The following is a 15671-nucleotide window of genomic DNA, read 5'->3' on the forward strand; positions in this document are numbered from 1 at the left end:
CCTGGCAGTCTGGAGATGGGGCGTGAGCCCATGATCAATTCCATTGCTTCTCTCCAAATGGGGGTGTCGAACAAGGTTGAGGTCAACAGGGGGAACAGAGGCACCGTCTGCCAGCACTTGATGGGTCTTCCTCTGCCTCTTGCTGTCTTGGGATACAAGTTGCAGGGATTGATCAGTAAGGCTGTGGACTTGTTTTGCAGGGAATTTGAGGTTCATGTTGCATTTTTTCCAGAAATCTGGTTACGTTTTTTTGGCTGTTTTTGGGCAGTTTGATTGGGGCATTCAGTGCAGACTAGGGCGCAGGCCTGTAAGAAGCATAGCAGTGCTGAGCTGAACTAAACTGAATACTACAGGACTTGAATCTTTGTCAATTCTTTATCCAGTTGAAGTGATTTTTTTGTAGGTTTGAAATATAATTCTGGAATTATACTTTATAAGCTATTCCCTAATGACAATTATCCCTCTGTTATTTTGCCAATTATGTGGATGGATTGCTTGGGTTTGATTAACCAATCTCAAGATGTTTCAAAAATTAATTTAACAATAGCTTTGGCAGGTTTTCATGATTTTTCCATGAAGCATCAGCAATCTAGACAGAATCTATGGAGAGAGAAACAGAAGTTCAGTTTTAATTAATAACTGTTTAGCTAAATGCAGAAACATCTACCTTGTGCCAGATTTTGCCTGACATTTTCTAGACCCAAGAGATTCTGCAGATGCCGGAAATCTTGAGGAACACACACATAATACTAAAGGAACTCAGCAGATCAGGCAGCATCTGTGGAGGGGAATAAACAGTCAATGTTGCATCTCATCCTAGTAAAAGAAACACCAGCGCTGAAGAACAGAAAAATGGAGGATATAGTCCAGTCCCTCACAGGACAAACCCTCTCCACCAGTGAGGACATCTACAAAGAGCACAACCACAAGAAAGCATCATCCATCATCAAAGACCCCTATGTTCCAGGCCACGCTTCTTTCTTATTACTACCATCAGGAAGGAGGTCCAGAAGCTTTAGGTCCCACACCACCAGGTTCAGGAACAGTTATTACCCTTCAACCACCAGGCGCCAGGAACAGTTATTACCCTTCAACCACCAGTGAGTAATTTCACTCACCTCAACTTTGAACTGATTCCACAACCTTTGGACTCACTTTCAAAGATTCTGCAACTCATGTTCTCAGTATTATTTATTTATTTGTTTGTTTGTTATTTTTATTTGTTTATTTTTATAGTTACACAATATATTTTTCACACTGCTTGCTTGTCAGTCTGTCAGTGTAATATTTCATCGATTCCATTGTATTTCTTTGTTCTCCTGTGAATGCCTGCAAGAAAATAAATCTTAGGCATGATGTCGTAACACGTATGTACTTTGACAGTAAATTTATTTGAACTCTGAACTTTGAATATTTTGGGCTGTGAATATTCATCCGGACTCATTTTGTGTGTGTTGCCTGAACTATTTCTATTATTATTTAAGCAAGATTTAATGTGGAGAAAATTGGAGGTAGAGGAGAGAGAAGGGAGCAATAGACTAATGTGGGCCACGGAGTAACATGGAGTCGCAGAGTAACATGGAGCCACCGAATGACATGGAATCTTTCTCTCTCTAACCTCTTTATCTCCTCTCTATCTTGCTATTCCCTCTTCACACTGTTACTGCTGTGCCTGTGCACAACTATGTATATATTAGATAAAAGCACACACAAGGGAAATGGCTTTAACTAGTGTATTAACATTGCATCGAGAGAGAGAGAACAATGTGCATGTTTAGAAAACAGATCAATACGTAGTGCTTAGGGAGGGGCTCATTGCTCTAAAAGAAATAGATCCATACATTACACTCATCATCATGAAGGAGGCACAGGAGCCTTGCATCCCATGGCACCAGGTTCAGGAACAATTATTGCCCTTCAACCATCAGGCTCCTAAACCAGCATGGATAACCTCACTCACTCCAGCACTGATCACAACCTGTTGTTCAGGGACCCTACAATTCATGTTCTCAATATTCTTTATTTATGCATTCATTAGTATGATTATTAATGGTGTTTTTGTCTTTTGCATATTGGTTGCTTGTTAGTCTTTGTGTGTAGTTCAGGCCAACTGCATGTGGAGTATTGTGAGCAGTTTTGGGCCTCATCTAAGAAAGCATGTGTTGATATTGGGGAGGGTTCAAAGGATGTTTATGAAAATGATTCAAAGTTTGAAAGGCTTGTCTTACCAGGGACATTTGATAGCTCTAGGCCTTTACTCACTGGAATTTAGAAGAATGAGGGGGGATCTCATTGAAATGTATTGAATGTTGAAAGGCCATGATAGAATGGATGTGGAGAACATGTTTCCTATGGTGGGGGAGTCTAAGCCCAGAGGACACAGCCTCAGAATAGAGGGACATATTTTCAGAATGGGGAAGAGGAGGAATTTCTTTAGCCAGAGAGTGATGAATCTGGGGAACTCGTTTCCACATGCTGCTGTGGAGTTCAAGTCATTGGGCTGAAGTTGATAACTGCTAGGTTGTACAGGTGGTTCAAAAGTTCATCTCCAAAGAGAATTGAGATGCTGTTGATTGCAGTGATCATTTACCAGAAAAAGTGTGATTAATAGAGTAGTTAGCAGTTTTGTTTGCTGCCAGCACGTCATCACTGTGTTTCACCAGCGCATCTTAAACCAGAAGGGAGCAGAAGCCAGAATGAGAAGGTGGCAGTGGGGAAGAAGTAAAAGCTGGCAGGTGATAGATTAAACCAAGTGAGGGGGAAGTAAGAAGCTGAGAGTTGATGGGTGGAAGAGGTAAAGGACTGAAGAAGAAGCAATCTAATAGGAGAGAACAGTTGCATATAAAGTGGTAACAAGCCTCAATGCAGGTGGTTGCTGGAGTTTCCTCAGAGAAAGTTCACCGTATTACATTTATTAAGCAAATTGGAAAGTCTGCAATAGGATGGCAGGGATTAGATGTTGATACTGGTGATTGTTCAAGGTGGAAAATGAAGGTAATGTCATCTGAAGGATCAGGCAGCAACAATAAAGAGATCTCATTGTTGAATCCATAGGGCTGTAATGTTGCAGGTTTGACACTGAGTTCAATAACTTGCAAGGAAAGATCGTTAAATGTTAAGCCTTATCCACCGAGTATTCCTGCTTTTTTCTTTGTCTCAGACTTCTGGTTGACCCCAGTTTTACGAGAGTGCAAGGAAGAAGCCCAGCCAGAACAATTTCCATTGGTGTTGGAATCGTCAAGTCAACTGGGAAAAGACAACTTCCTCTGGTTGGGAATCAGCGATCACGAGCCAATGACCTAAACATTTTCCACCTCTGAATAGGAAAAGAAGTTACTTTAATCATCAGGATGTTAGAGCCTGGGGAACTTTATCGTACTGAGTGTTTGTGGCAGAAACGATATCATTATTTGAAGCAAACAGTAAAAGATGCCAGAAACTGAATTAATTGAGAAGCCGTGTATATGATAGCCTAGAAGGACTAGTTTTGGATTGCATTAGCAAAAATAATAACAGGCATATTGTGCCCACTGACCACCATCTAATATGTGGCTAATACGTGGCTCAAACTGATTGTAATTGCTTTCAGTAAGAAGCAGACAATCTGCGGCCACTTTATTGGGTTCATCCTGTAGCTAATAAAGTGACCACTGAATGTATGTTTATGGCCTTCTGCTGCTGTAGTCCATCCACTTGAAGGTTCGATGTGTTTTTGAGATAATCAAACCTCCCCGCCTGGCATCAACAGTCAAAGTCACTTAGATGACCTTTCTTTCCCATCCTTATGTTTGCCTGTACAACAACAGAACCTCTTGACCATGCCCACATGCTTTTATGCATTGAGTTGTTGCCATATGATTGGTTGATTAGATATTTTTATCAACTAGCAGGCGAACAGTTACCTGTTGTTTAGGCAAACATGACTGGTTACTGTATGTATATTAATTTTCATGAACATTTCTAGCTTCCACTGCTCTGGTTCAGATTTCAGTTTCTGCTTTAGCACATCTGGGCTTGGCCTTTGAACTTCAAACTTTGAACCTTGAAGAAACTCCCGCACAGTGGGGCCCTAATGAGCCATGCATCCTCTTGTCAAACCTTGTCAAACCTATTACCAAATAACAAAGAAAAATTAATCTAAAGTCTCATTAGACAGCAGTGCCTGAGGTGATAGAGTCATAGAGTTACAGGCCGAGGAAACAAAGACCCCTCAGTCCAACTGATCTATACTAACCAAGACACATCAAAGTTGCTGGTGAATGCAGCAGGCCAGGCAGCATCTCTAGGAAGAGGTACAGTCGACGTTTCAGGCCGAGACCCTTCGTCAGGACTAACTCGTCCTTCAGTTCGTCCTGACGAAGGGTCTCGGCCTGAAACGTCGACTGTACCTCTTCCTAGAGATGCTGCCTGGCCTGCTGCATTCACCAGCAACTTTGATGTGTGTTGCTTGAATTTCCAGCATCTGCAGAATTCCTGTTGTATACTAACCAAGATGAGTAATTTCAACAGATCTCGTTAAGTGTAATCAGGTGTTGGGACAGGCAGGAGGGCTGGTTCCAAATGCTACTTCTGCATTTCTAGAGCTGTCATTATGCTTTGGAAACTTTTAGCACAAGGCTGTAAAGCACCAGCTGTAAGGTCAGAGTTCAATTCCTGCCAATGCCTGTAAGGAGTTTGCACCTTCTTCCCGTGGCTGTGGTGGTCTCCTCTGGGTAGTCTGATTTCCTGCCACGTACCAAAGGCATGTGAGTAAGGGGTTAGTAAGGTGAGGGCGTGGTATGTTGGTGCTGGAAACCCGGTGACACTTGTGGGTTGCCCCCAGCAAGTCCTCAGAATGTGGTAGTCATTGATGCAAAACAATGAATTTCACAATATGTTTCAATGTACATAGAATAGAAATCTACAGCACATTACAGGCCATTTAGCCCACAGTGTTGTGCCGACCATGTAACCTACTGTAGAAACTTCCTCGTAAACCTCCTCTGCACTCTTTCTATAGTTTCCACATCCTTCCTGTAGTGAGGTGTAAAGCTAATCTTTAACTTTATATCAGAGATGTATACTCATCATCCCCGACACAAGCACACATTCCATTGTATGTTTCAATGGACGTGTTGCAAATAAAGGTAACCTTCAAAATTTGAAAACACATTATGTTGGTACATCAAAGGTTAAGCAGCATTGCACAGCCAGTGCAAAAAAACACCAGAGTTCAGGTCTATCACCATGGCTGAGTAGAATGTACTGCTGTGAAACTTCCTCCAAATCTGCACAACCAATCGCTTCACTTTGGGGACGTTTTTCTTTTTGTTTGCCAGTGTTCCAACAGAAAGAAAGAGGAAATCAGTCCATACCATCCATTAAATGGCACAGTTCACATTACACATGCACTGGTGTTGCTGTAGTACTGAGTGTTTAACAGGCAATAACTTAACTTTATTTAGTCTGCACTGAAACAGGCCAGAAACTACTGTATGTTCACGGTATTCTGCTGCTGGCACCCACCCACTTCAAGATTTGACATGTTGTGCATTCAGAGATGCTCTACTGCACACCACTGTTGTAATACGTAGTTATTTGAGTTACTATCACCTTCCTGTCAGCTTGAGCCAGTCTGGCCATTCTCCTCTGACCTCTCTCATTAACTGCTGCTCACTGGATATTTTAAATTTGTGTTTCACGCCATTCTCTGTAAACTTCAGTACTGCTGTGCGTGAAAATCCCAGGAGATCACCAGTTTCTGAGAAACCAGACCACCCCAAATAGCACCAACAGTCATTGCACGGTCAAAGTCACTTAGATCACTTTCTTTCCCTATTCTGATGTTCAGTCTAAGCAACAACTGAACCTTTTGCTTTTATGCAGTGAGTTGCTGCACATGATTGGCTGATTAGATATTTGCATTAATAAGCATATGTACAGATGAACCTATAAAAGTGACCACATGATGTATGTCAACATATAAGAACCTGAGATGTATTTTCTTGCAGGCATTTACAGGAAAATAAAAAATGCAAATAGATTTTACGGAGGAGAAACTGCACAAATACTTACAAACAGCCACTGTGCAAACGATTACAAATTGTGCAAATTCTAAAAATAAATAATACTGAAAACATGAGTTGTAGAGTCCTTAGAAAGTGAGTCTATAGGTTGTGCAGTTTTTCAGCAATGAAGTGAGTGAAGTTATCCACACAGGTTCAGGAGCCTGATGGTTGAAGGGTAATGACTGTTCCTGAAGCTGGTGGTGCGGGATCAAGACCCTGAACCTGTTAGCCAATGGCCTGGTGGTGGGGGTCCTTGATGATGGATGCTGCTTTCTTGTGACAGCGATTCATCTAGATCTGCTCAATGGTAGGGTGGACTTTGCCTGTGATGCACTGTGCCATATCCACAATCTTCTGCAGTGCTCCCAGCTCACTGGTCTCTGTTTTCTCCCCCTAATTTCCCGAAGGGAAATTTAATCTCGTTCCTTACTCTTGGTGATTAAGTGTATGTTGGCATATTATTGTTTCTGGTACAAATCCTAGAATTTTACTCTCCTTTACATGCTCATTCATTTCTCTGTGTCCTACTTCCACTATTTACTGTGGAGGATACTAGCCAAATATCCAATTAGCATATCCATGAGCCCTTAAGATATAGGAGCAAAATTAGGCCATTTGGACCATCAAGTCTGCTCCGCCATTTCTTCATGGCTAATCCTTTTCCTTCTCAGCCCTAATCTACTACTTTCTCTCTGTAACCCTTTATGCCCAGACAAATCAAGAATCCATCAACGCCTGCCTTAAATATATCCAATGACTTGGCCTCGACAGCTGCCTGTGGCAACAAATTCCACATATTCACCACCCTCTAACTAAAGCAGTTTCTCCTCATCTCCATTCTAAATGAATATCCCTTTATTCTGAGACTGTATCCTTTGGTCCTAGACTCTCCCGCCATAAGAAACATCTCCTCCATGTCCACTCTAATGAGGTCTTTCAACATTTGGTAGGTTTCAATGCCTTCCCTCTTTCTTCAGAATTCCTGTGAGTACAGGCCTGAGGCATCAAATACTCCTTATGATAAGCTCTCCATCCTGGAATCACTTTTGTGAACCTCCTTTAAAACCTCTCCAATGTTTTCTGTTCAGAATACTTCAAGCGAGAACCTCCAGTGCCTTATAAAGCCTTATCATTACATCATTGCTTTGATATTCTAGTTCTTTCAAAATGAATGCTAACATTATGTTTGCCTTTCTCACCAGCATCTCAACCTGCAGGTTAACCATTAGTAAACACAAAATAATCTGCAGATGCTGGGGTCAAAGCAACACTCACAACACGCTGGAGGAACTCAGCAGGTTGGGCAGCATCCGTGGAAAAGATCGGTCGACGTTTCGGGCTGGAACCCTTCGTCAGGACTGTAGAGGGAAGGGGCAGAGGCCCTGTAAAGAAGGTGGGGGGAGGGTGGGAAGGAGAAGGCTGGTAGGTTCCAGGTGAAAAGCTAGTAAGGGGTGGGGGAGGGGAGGCAGGGAGGTGATAGGCATGAAAGGTGAAGAAAGAATAGGGGAATGGGTGTTAGAAGGAGGCGGAACCATAAGGGAGGTAATAGGCAGCTAGAGGAGGGGGCAGAGTGACAGAGGGATAGGGGAAGGGAAGGGGAGGGAATTACCGGAACTTGGAGAATTCTATGTTCATACCAAGGGGCTGGAGACTACCTAGATGGTATATGAGGTGTTGCTCCTCCAACCTGAGAGCCTCACCATGGCAGTAGAGGAGGCCATGTATGGACATGTCTGAATGGGAGTGGGAAGCAGAGTTGAAGTGGGTGGCTACTGGGAGAGCCACCTTTCCCCTTACTGGTTTTTCACCTGGAACCTACCAGCCTTCTCCTTCCCACCCTCCCCCCATCTTCTTTATAGGGCCTCTGCCCCTTCCCTCTACAGTCCTGACGAAGGGTTCCGGCCCGAAACATCGACCGATCTTTTCCACGGTTGCTGCCTGACCTGCTGAGTTCCTCCAGCGTGTTATGAGTTAACCATTAGGGAATCCTGCATGAGGACCCCCAAGTCCATTTGCATCTTGGATTTCTGAATTTTCTGTTTGCTTAGAGAATACTCTACACTTTATTTCTTCTGCCAAACACTTCCCGACACTGTATTCCATCTGCCACTTTTTGCCCATCCTCCTAATATGTCCAAGTCCTTTTGTACCCCTTCTACTTCCACAACTCTACCTGCCCCTCCGCCTATCTTCATATCATCCGCAAACTTTGCCAGAAAGCCATCAATTACATCATCTAAATTTTTGACATATGATGTAAAAAGTGATCATACCACAGGTCTCTATAGAACACCCCCTAGTCATCAGCAACCAACCAGAAAAGGTTCTCTTTATTCCCACTCTTTGTCTGTAGCCAATCAGCCAATGCTCTATTCATGCCAGAATCTTTCCTGTAATACCATGGGTTCTTAACTTATTAAGCAGTCTCACATGTGGCATCTTGTCAAAGGTCTTCTGAAAATCCAAGTACACAACAACCACTGATTCTCCTCTGTCTATCCTGTTTGTTATTTCTTCAAAAATTTGCAATAGATTTGTCAGGCAAGATTTTCCCTTGAGTAAACCATGCTGACTATGACCTATTTTATCATGTGCCTCCAAGTACTCCAAAAACACATCCTTAACAATCAACTCCAACATCTTCCCAACCACTGAGGTCAGGCCAATTGACTTCTGTCTGACTGTCTCTCTCTTCCTGAAGACTGGAGTGACATTTGCTATTTTTCATTCCTCTGGAACCATGACAGAATCTATTGATTCTTGAAAGATCATTACCAATTCCTCCACAATCCCTTCAGCCACCTCTTTCAGAATACTAGGGACAAGACCATCCGATCCAGGTAATTTATCTACATGCAGACCTTTCAGCTTCCTAAGTGCCTTCTCTCTAGTAATGGCAACGTCACTCACTTCAGCCCACTGATAGTGTTGAACTTCCAGCATGCTGCTAATGCATTCCACCAGCAGTCTGATATTTACTCCTGACTCTCTTTTACTCTTTATATCGCTGAAGGTATCCTCTTTAAATTATTGGCTAATTAACCCTTGTATTCCATCTTTTCCCTCTTTGACTTATTTAGCTGCTTTCCTTTGGTTTAATAAAGCCTCCCAACCCTCTACCTTCCCATTACTTCTTGGCATCGCTTTGACTTCTATGGTGGCTTTGACTTTCCTTGTTAGCCACAGTTGCATCATCCTGACTTTAGAATACTTCTTCTTTGGAATGTATCTATCCTTTGCTTTCCAAATTGCTTCCAGAAACTCCAGCCACTTCTGCTCTGCTGTCATCCCTGCTGGTGTTCTATTCCAATAAACTTTGGCCAGCTCCTCTCCCAGGGCTCTGTAATTTCCTTTACTCCACTGTAATACAGATATATATGACTTTAGCTTCTCCCTCCCAAAGTGCAGCGTGAATTCTATCATGTTATGATCACTTTCCCCCAAGGGTTCATTTACTTTAAGGTCTCTAATCAATTCTAGTTCATTGCACAACACCCAATCCAGAATAGCTGATTCTGTAGTCAGTCCTACCGTGAGCTACTCTAAGACGCCATCACGTAGTCATTCTACAAATTCTCCTCCCCACCCTTGGGATCTAGTACCGACCTGATTTTCCCAACCTACCTGCAGATTGAAATCCCCCATGTCCATCATAACATTGCTCTTTTGACATGCATTTTCTATTTCCCATTTAATTTGTAGCCCATACCTTTGCTACTGTTTGGACATTGGTATATAACTCCCATCAGGGTCTTTTTACTTTTGCAGGTTCTTAGGTCTACCCACAACAATTCTACACCTGATCCTATGTCACCCCTTTCTAGGAATTCGATTTTGTTTTTTATCACAGAGCCTACCCACCACTCTGCCTACCTGCCTGACCTTTTGATACAATATGTTTCCTTGCATGTTAAGGTCTCAGTTATAAACTTCTTTCAGGCATGAGTTAGTGATGCCCACAACGTCATACAGTACATGCCAATCTGTAACTGTGCTACAATTTCTTTACCTTGTTACATGTACTGTGTTCATTCAAATATAACACCTTCAGTCCTGTATTCACCCTTTTCAATTTTGTTTGCCTTTTTTTTACTTTGCAACTCATCCTGTTGACTGCAATTTTGCCCTATCATCAGCCCGTCCTTGCTAGCAGTCTCACTACGCACTGCTCCTGTTTGTAAACCATCTGCCCCATCTTCAGCCCTATCAGTGCTGTTCCCATCCCCTTGCTAAATTAGCTTAAACTCTTCTGAACAGCTCAAGCAAACCTGCCCGCAAGGATATTTGATCCCTCAGGTTCAGGTGCAATCCGTCCCTTTTTTACGGGTCATACCTTCCCCAGAAGAGATCTCAATGATCCAGAAATCTGAACTCCCGCCCCTGCACCAGTTTCCCAGCCACCCACTTACCTGCCAAATGCTCCTATTCTTACCCTCACTGGCACATGGCACAGGCAGCAATCCAGCCACCCTGGAGGCCCTGCTTTTCAGCTTTCTACCTTGCTCCCTAAAATATCTCTTCAACACCTCCTCACCTTTCCTACCTATGTCATTGGTGCCAATACGTACCAGGACTTCTGGCTGCACACTCTTCCCCTTTAGAATGCTATGTTCCCAATCTAAGACATCCCTGACTCAGGCACCTGGGGGGACAACATACTATCCGGGCGTCTCTATCACATCCACAGACTCTCATCTCTATTCCTCTAACTGTGGGATTTTCAAACACTACTGCAGTCCCCTTCACCTTTCTTCTCTTCTGAGCCACAGTGCCAGGCTCTGTGTCAGAGTTGCAATCACTGTGATTGTCCCCAGTAGGTTGTCCCCCTTAACAGTATCCAAAACTGTATACTTATTATTGAGAGGAATGGCCACAGAGGTACTCTGAACTGGCCGCATCTTTCCATTGTTACCTGCCTCCTGCAACCTCGGGATGTCTACCTCCCTGGAACTCCTATCTCTCACTTGCTCAGTCTCCCATGTGAACCAAAGTTTCATTGAGATGTAGTTGCGGCTCCTTAACACATTCTCTGAGGAGCTGCCATGTGCCTGGTGTAGAAGTGGATCCCTGGCAGGCTGGAGATCCCCCAGAATTCCCACATCTCAACACAACCTCTGGACCCAATTTCTCTGCACCAACTGTGCCCTAGCAGATCTTCAATCGCAGACCTTGTGAAGTCACCCCTTCTTCTTGTTCGCTGATTGGGTGCAGTCCAAGTACCCTTTGACCAACCATCCAAATACCCTTTGTATGTGGGAGGAAGCTGAAGCACCAACTTGTGAAGAAACTAGCAAATTTTCAGGAAGAACATGCAATACGCACAACATCCATGGTTGGAATGAACCTCAGGTCCCTTGGAACTGGGAGTCAGCAGGATTAAATAAAAGTACAATCTACAAGAGGCAATGTCTCAGGAAGGTGCCATCCAGCATTATGTTCAGCACCATCTGTGCCATGCCCTCTTCTCAGTGCTGCCATCAGCACATGGTTCAGCAGCTGTTTTCTCCCCACTGCCTTCAGGTCATAAACCAACCTGAAAATCCTTACCACTACCTCAGATTCATCACCATCAGCACGTGCTGTGTCAGATGGCGTAGGCGATCGTGGTCACATGACCATGATCGTTCTTGGCAGATTTGTCTACAGAAGTAATTTCCCAATACCTTCTTCTGGGCAGTGTCTTTACAAGACGGGTGACCCCAGCCATTATCAGTACTCTTCAGAGATGGCCTGCCTGACGTCAGTGGTACCATTAACCAGGACTTGTGATATGCGCCAGCAGCCCATACAACCACCTACCACCTGCTCCCATGGGTTCACATGACGCTCATTGTGGGCTAAGCAGGTGCTACACCTTGCCCAAGGGTGACCTGCAGGTTTGCAGAGGGAAGGAGTGTCATACACCTCCCTTAGTAGAGACGAACCTCCACCCCGCCAGCCAAACTCAGAATTATACTTCTTTTCTGTCTCTCTCATCTTACACTAATACACTTTATACTTTATTGTCACCAAACAATTGATACTAGAACGTACAATCATCACAGCGATATTTGATTCTGCGCTTCCCGCTCCCTGGATTACAAATTGATAGTAAATATTAAGAATTTAAATTATAACTCATAAATAGAAAATAGAAAAATGGAAAGTAAGGTAGTGCAAAAAAACTGAGAGGCAGGTCTGGATATTTAGAGGGTACGGCCCAGAACCAGGTCAGAATCCATTCAGCAGTCTTATCACAGTTGGAAAGAAGCTGTTTCCAAATCTGGCTGTACGAGTTTTCAAGCTCCTGAGCCTTCTCCCGGAGGGAAGAGGGACGAAAAGTGTTTTTGCTGGGTGGGTCATGTCCTTGATTATCCTGGCAGCACTGCTCCAACAGCGGTGTAAAGTGAGTCCAAGGACGGAAGATTGGTTTGTGTGATGTGCTGGGCTGTGTTCACAATCTTCTGCAGCTTCTTCCAGTCTTGGACAGGACAACTTCCATACCAGGTTGTGATACACCGTAGAATAATGCTTTCTACGGTGCGTCTATAAAAATTAGTGAGGGTTTTAGGGGTCAGGCCAAATTTCTTTAGTTTCCTCAGGAAGTAAAAGGCACTGGTGGGCCTTCTTGGCAGTGAACTCTGCTTGGTTGGACCAAGTCAGGTCATTTGTGATATTGACCCCGAGGAACTTAAAGCTTTTGACCTGTTCTACTTGCGCACCACCGATGTATATTGGGGTGTATGGGATGTCTGGGAAGGGTAGCACCTCTGGTGGGGGAACATGTTGTGTCCTTTTCAAGGAGGTTAGTCCACCTTTGGTCCCTACCTGGCACTCAGCTCTCACCTGTGGCTCCCCGTAGCTGTTTTCATGTGACAGCGGCCACACTCCGGGCAACGGCTTCAACAAGCCAGCTAAACCAGGTGAGGGTAGCCAATGGGTCTCAAACCCTCGGTGAGATAGGGAGTTGTCTATCCCAGCATGTGAAGACGGATTGAGCAGACGAGACCTGTGGAAGGTCCAACGGTCAAGAAGGCGGTCTCTGCAAGCTTCGTGGATTGTGTAGAGCAGGACAAGACACAGAAGACGTCCTGGTCATCCACTGCGCCTAGTCCCACCTCCAGCTATCTCAACTCTGTCTTGCCGCTGGATCCAAATGGGAATTGGGAAGAGAGAGTAAGGCTCACACTGCGCAACTCTCCCTCACTTAAATCCAAATCAAGTACTAGTCTCAACACCATTATAAAATGGTGTCGAGGTCTTCAACGACGTCGATGATGGATGAACAACAACACTAATATTGTTATTTTTATTTTGTAAATTATACTAAATTGATGTTAATTTAAATTTATGTTAACTTATAGTTTAGGTGTCACATTTGTAACATACTGTGGCGGTGCTGAAAAAAATCTGATTTCACCGCATTTGTAAACACAAGAGATTCTGCAGATGCCTGCCATTTATACTGTGAATCCATGCTATGATCATAAAGTTATTTAATTGTATCATTTATTTATTTCTTTAGAGACACAGCACAGTAACAGAGCTTTCCAGCCTAATGAGCTCTTGACACCCAATTACAACCAAGTGACTGATTAACCAACTAATCCATAGGTCTTTGAAATGTGCGAGGACAGTGGGCACCATGGAGATTACACAATGCACCAACAAGTTTCATTGATGTAGGAAAAATGTCCCAAACTGCTCTGTAGTGACATTTTCAAACAGAAAATCTGAAAAGGTATGAGAGATGCCATACAGTATAGTACAGGCCTTAATGTGCCAACCTTTATATTATATTATTTATTTATTTAGATACAGCATGGAACAGGGTCTTCCAGCCCTTTGAGCCATACTGCCCAGCAATCCATTGATTTAACCCTAGCCTAATCACAGGACAATTTACAATGACCAATTAACCTACCAACCGGTACACATTTGAACTGTGGGAAGAAACCAGATCACCTGGAGGAAATCCACGTGGTCACGGGGAGTGCATACAAGCTCCCTAAGGCAGCGGTGGGAATTGAACCCATGTCTCCTGTACTGCAAAGTGTTATGCTAACCACTCCGCTACCTTGCCACCCTTTTAACATAGTCCAATTCAAAATAGCACTTCTCTTCTTCATAACACTCCATGTTTTCTTTTATCCACGTGCCTCTCTAAGAATCTTGAATGTCCCTAATGTATCTGCCTCTACCACCACCCCTGGCAGTGCATTTCATGCACTTACCACTCTCTAATACTTCCCTCCTGCATTTAGAATTTGGGAATTACAAAATCCGGGCATCTGGAGTAATGTTTCAGCCATGATTAAATTCATGGCTAAGATGCATGAATTGGAGGAGTGCAGGTATCTCAGAGCTTATCGGTGTAGAAATGTACTTTACTTGTAGTAACAAAATGGAACCTGTAATGCACCAGAGTGTTTGTGTATCATGAGGGCGATGGACATTGAGTATATGATAAACTTCAGAAAGTCAAGCAGACTCAGTCACTGGAAGAATGCCAAGAATTCTAATCAAGCAGACCAATAGAATACACCCTGACCTTGAACTGGCGCGAGTTGATAACATTTGTGTACGAAGGAGTGACTACGCCATTTGTTTCTTGAAGCTGCCATCAGCTCTTCTGCAGTGATGCCTTTACTTTCTGCAAGTAAAGTAAATGTATTTACGATGGATCCACTCTGAATTAATTGTTGTTTGTTATAAGATATAGTGAAAAGGCACTCAATACAAGTCTGGAATATTGTGTGGGACAAGGTAATGTTGAGGTCTGTAAATGTAAGTGGTCAGAGGGATGAACAACTGGATCCTAACATGTTGCCTACAAAAGTGATCCACCTTCTACCTGGTTCTAAGATACATCAAAACTATCCAACATGGACATCAGCACTCTGGAATCATCTGCTCTCTCCATTAACATAAGTAGACCCTGGAACCACATGAGCTGCCTTGTTCTTTGTTCCAACTCTGCTCCCAGTGCAGGCAACATGATGAGGCAAGAAATTCCTCCAGTAAGAAAACTCATAATTGATGTCTGTGAGTGCATACCAATAAAATATACCTAAATATGCAGTGATCTCATAAGATGTATATGTGCCAATATATACCTAGTCATTTACTGGTGAATACATACATATTTACACATGACAGCTCCACAGGACATCTGCAAATGTAAACATAAGGGTAAATAGTCTGTCAAATATAAATGTCATTTTTGGAGTATTTATTGTAAAACTATTCCTAAACCAAAATAATGTCATGAGATTTTATTTTCTAGAGATGGAGTACACATGCTTAAGACATTCAAGCATTTGTTTGAAGTTGCACTCTCCACTGTTTTAATAGTCTCTTGCTGTGCTAGTGAGCTCACAAGCCAACCTTTATCCTATGTCTCCCCATCCCAACTTTGAACATATGTTGCAAATGTTTTCCTATCAGAGTTTGCCCTTGGTGCACAAAATGGATACTAACACCCTTTTCTGCACAAAACCCATTTTCACGTTCCTATACTTTTGCAAATGCTATCATAACCATCACTGGTTCCATACTTCACCTTCCGCTCCTATCTCATCCTTTCATCAGCAGCCCTAGACAACCTCCATCTATCACCTTGCAGCCTCTGTCATTATTTCTACT

The sequence above is a fragment of the Mobula birostris genome, chromosome 4 (assembly GCF_030028105.1).
Source record: "Mobula birostris isolate sMobBir1 chromosome 4, sMobBir1.hap1, whole genome shotgun sequence".
NCBI lineage: Eukaryota > Metazoa > Chordata > Chondrichthyes > Myliobatiformes > Myliobatidae > Mobula > Mobula birostris.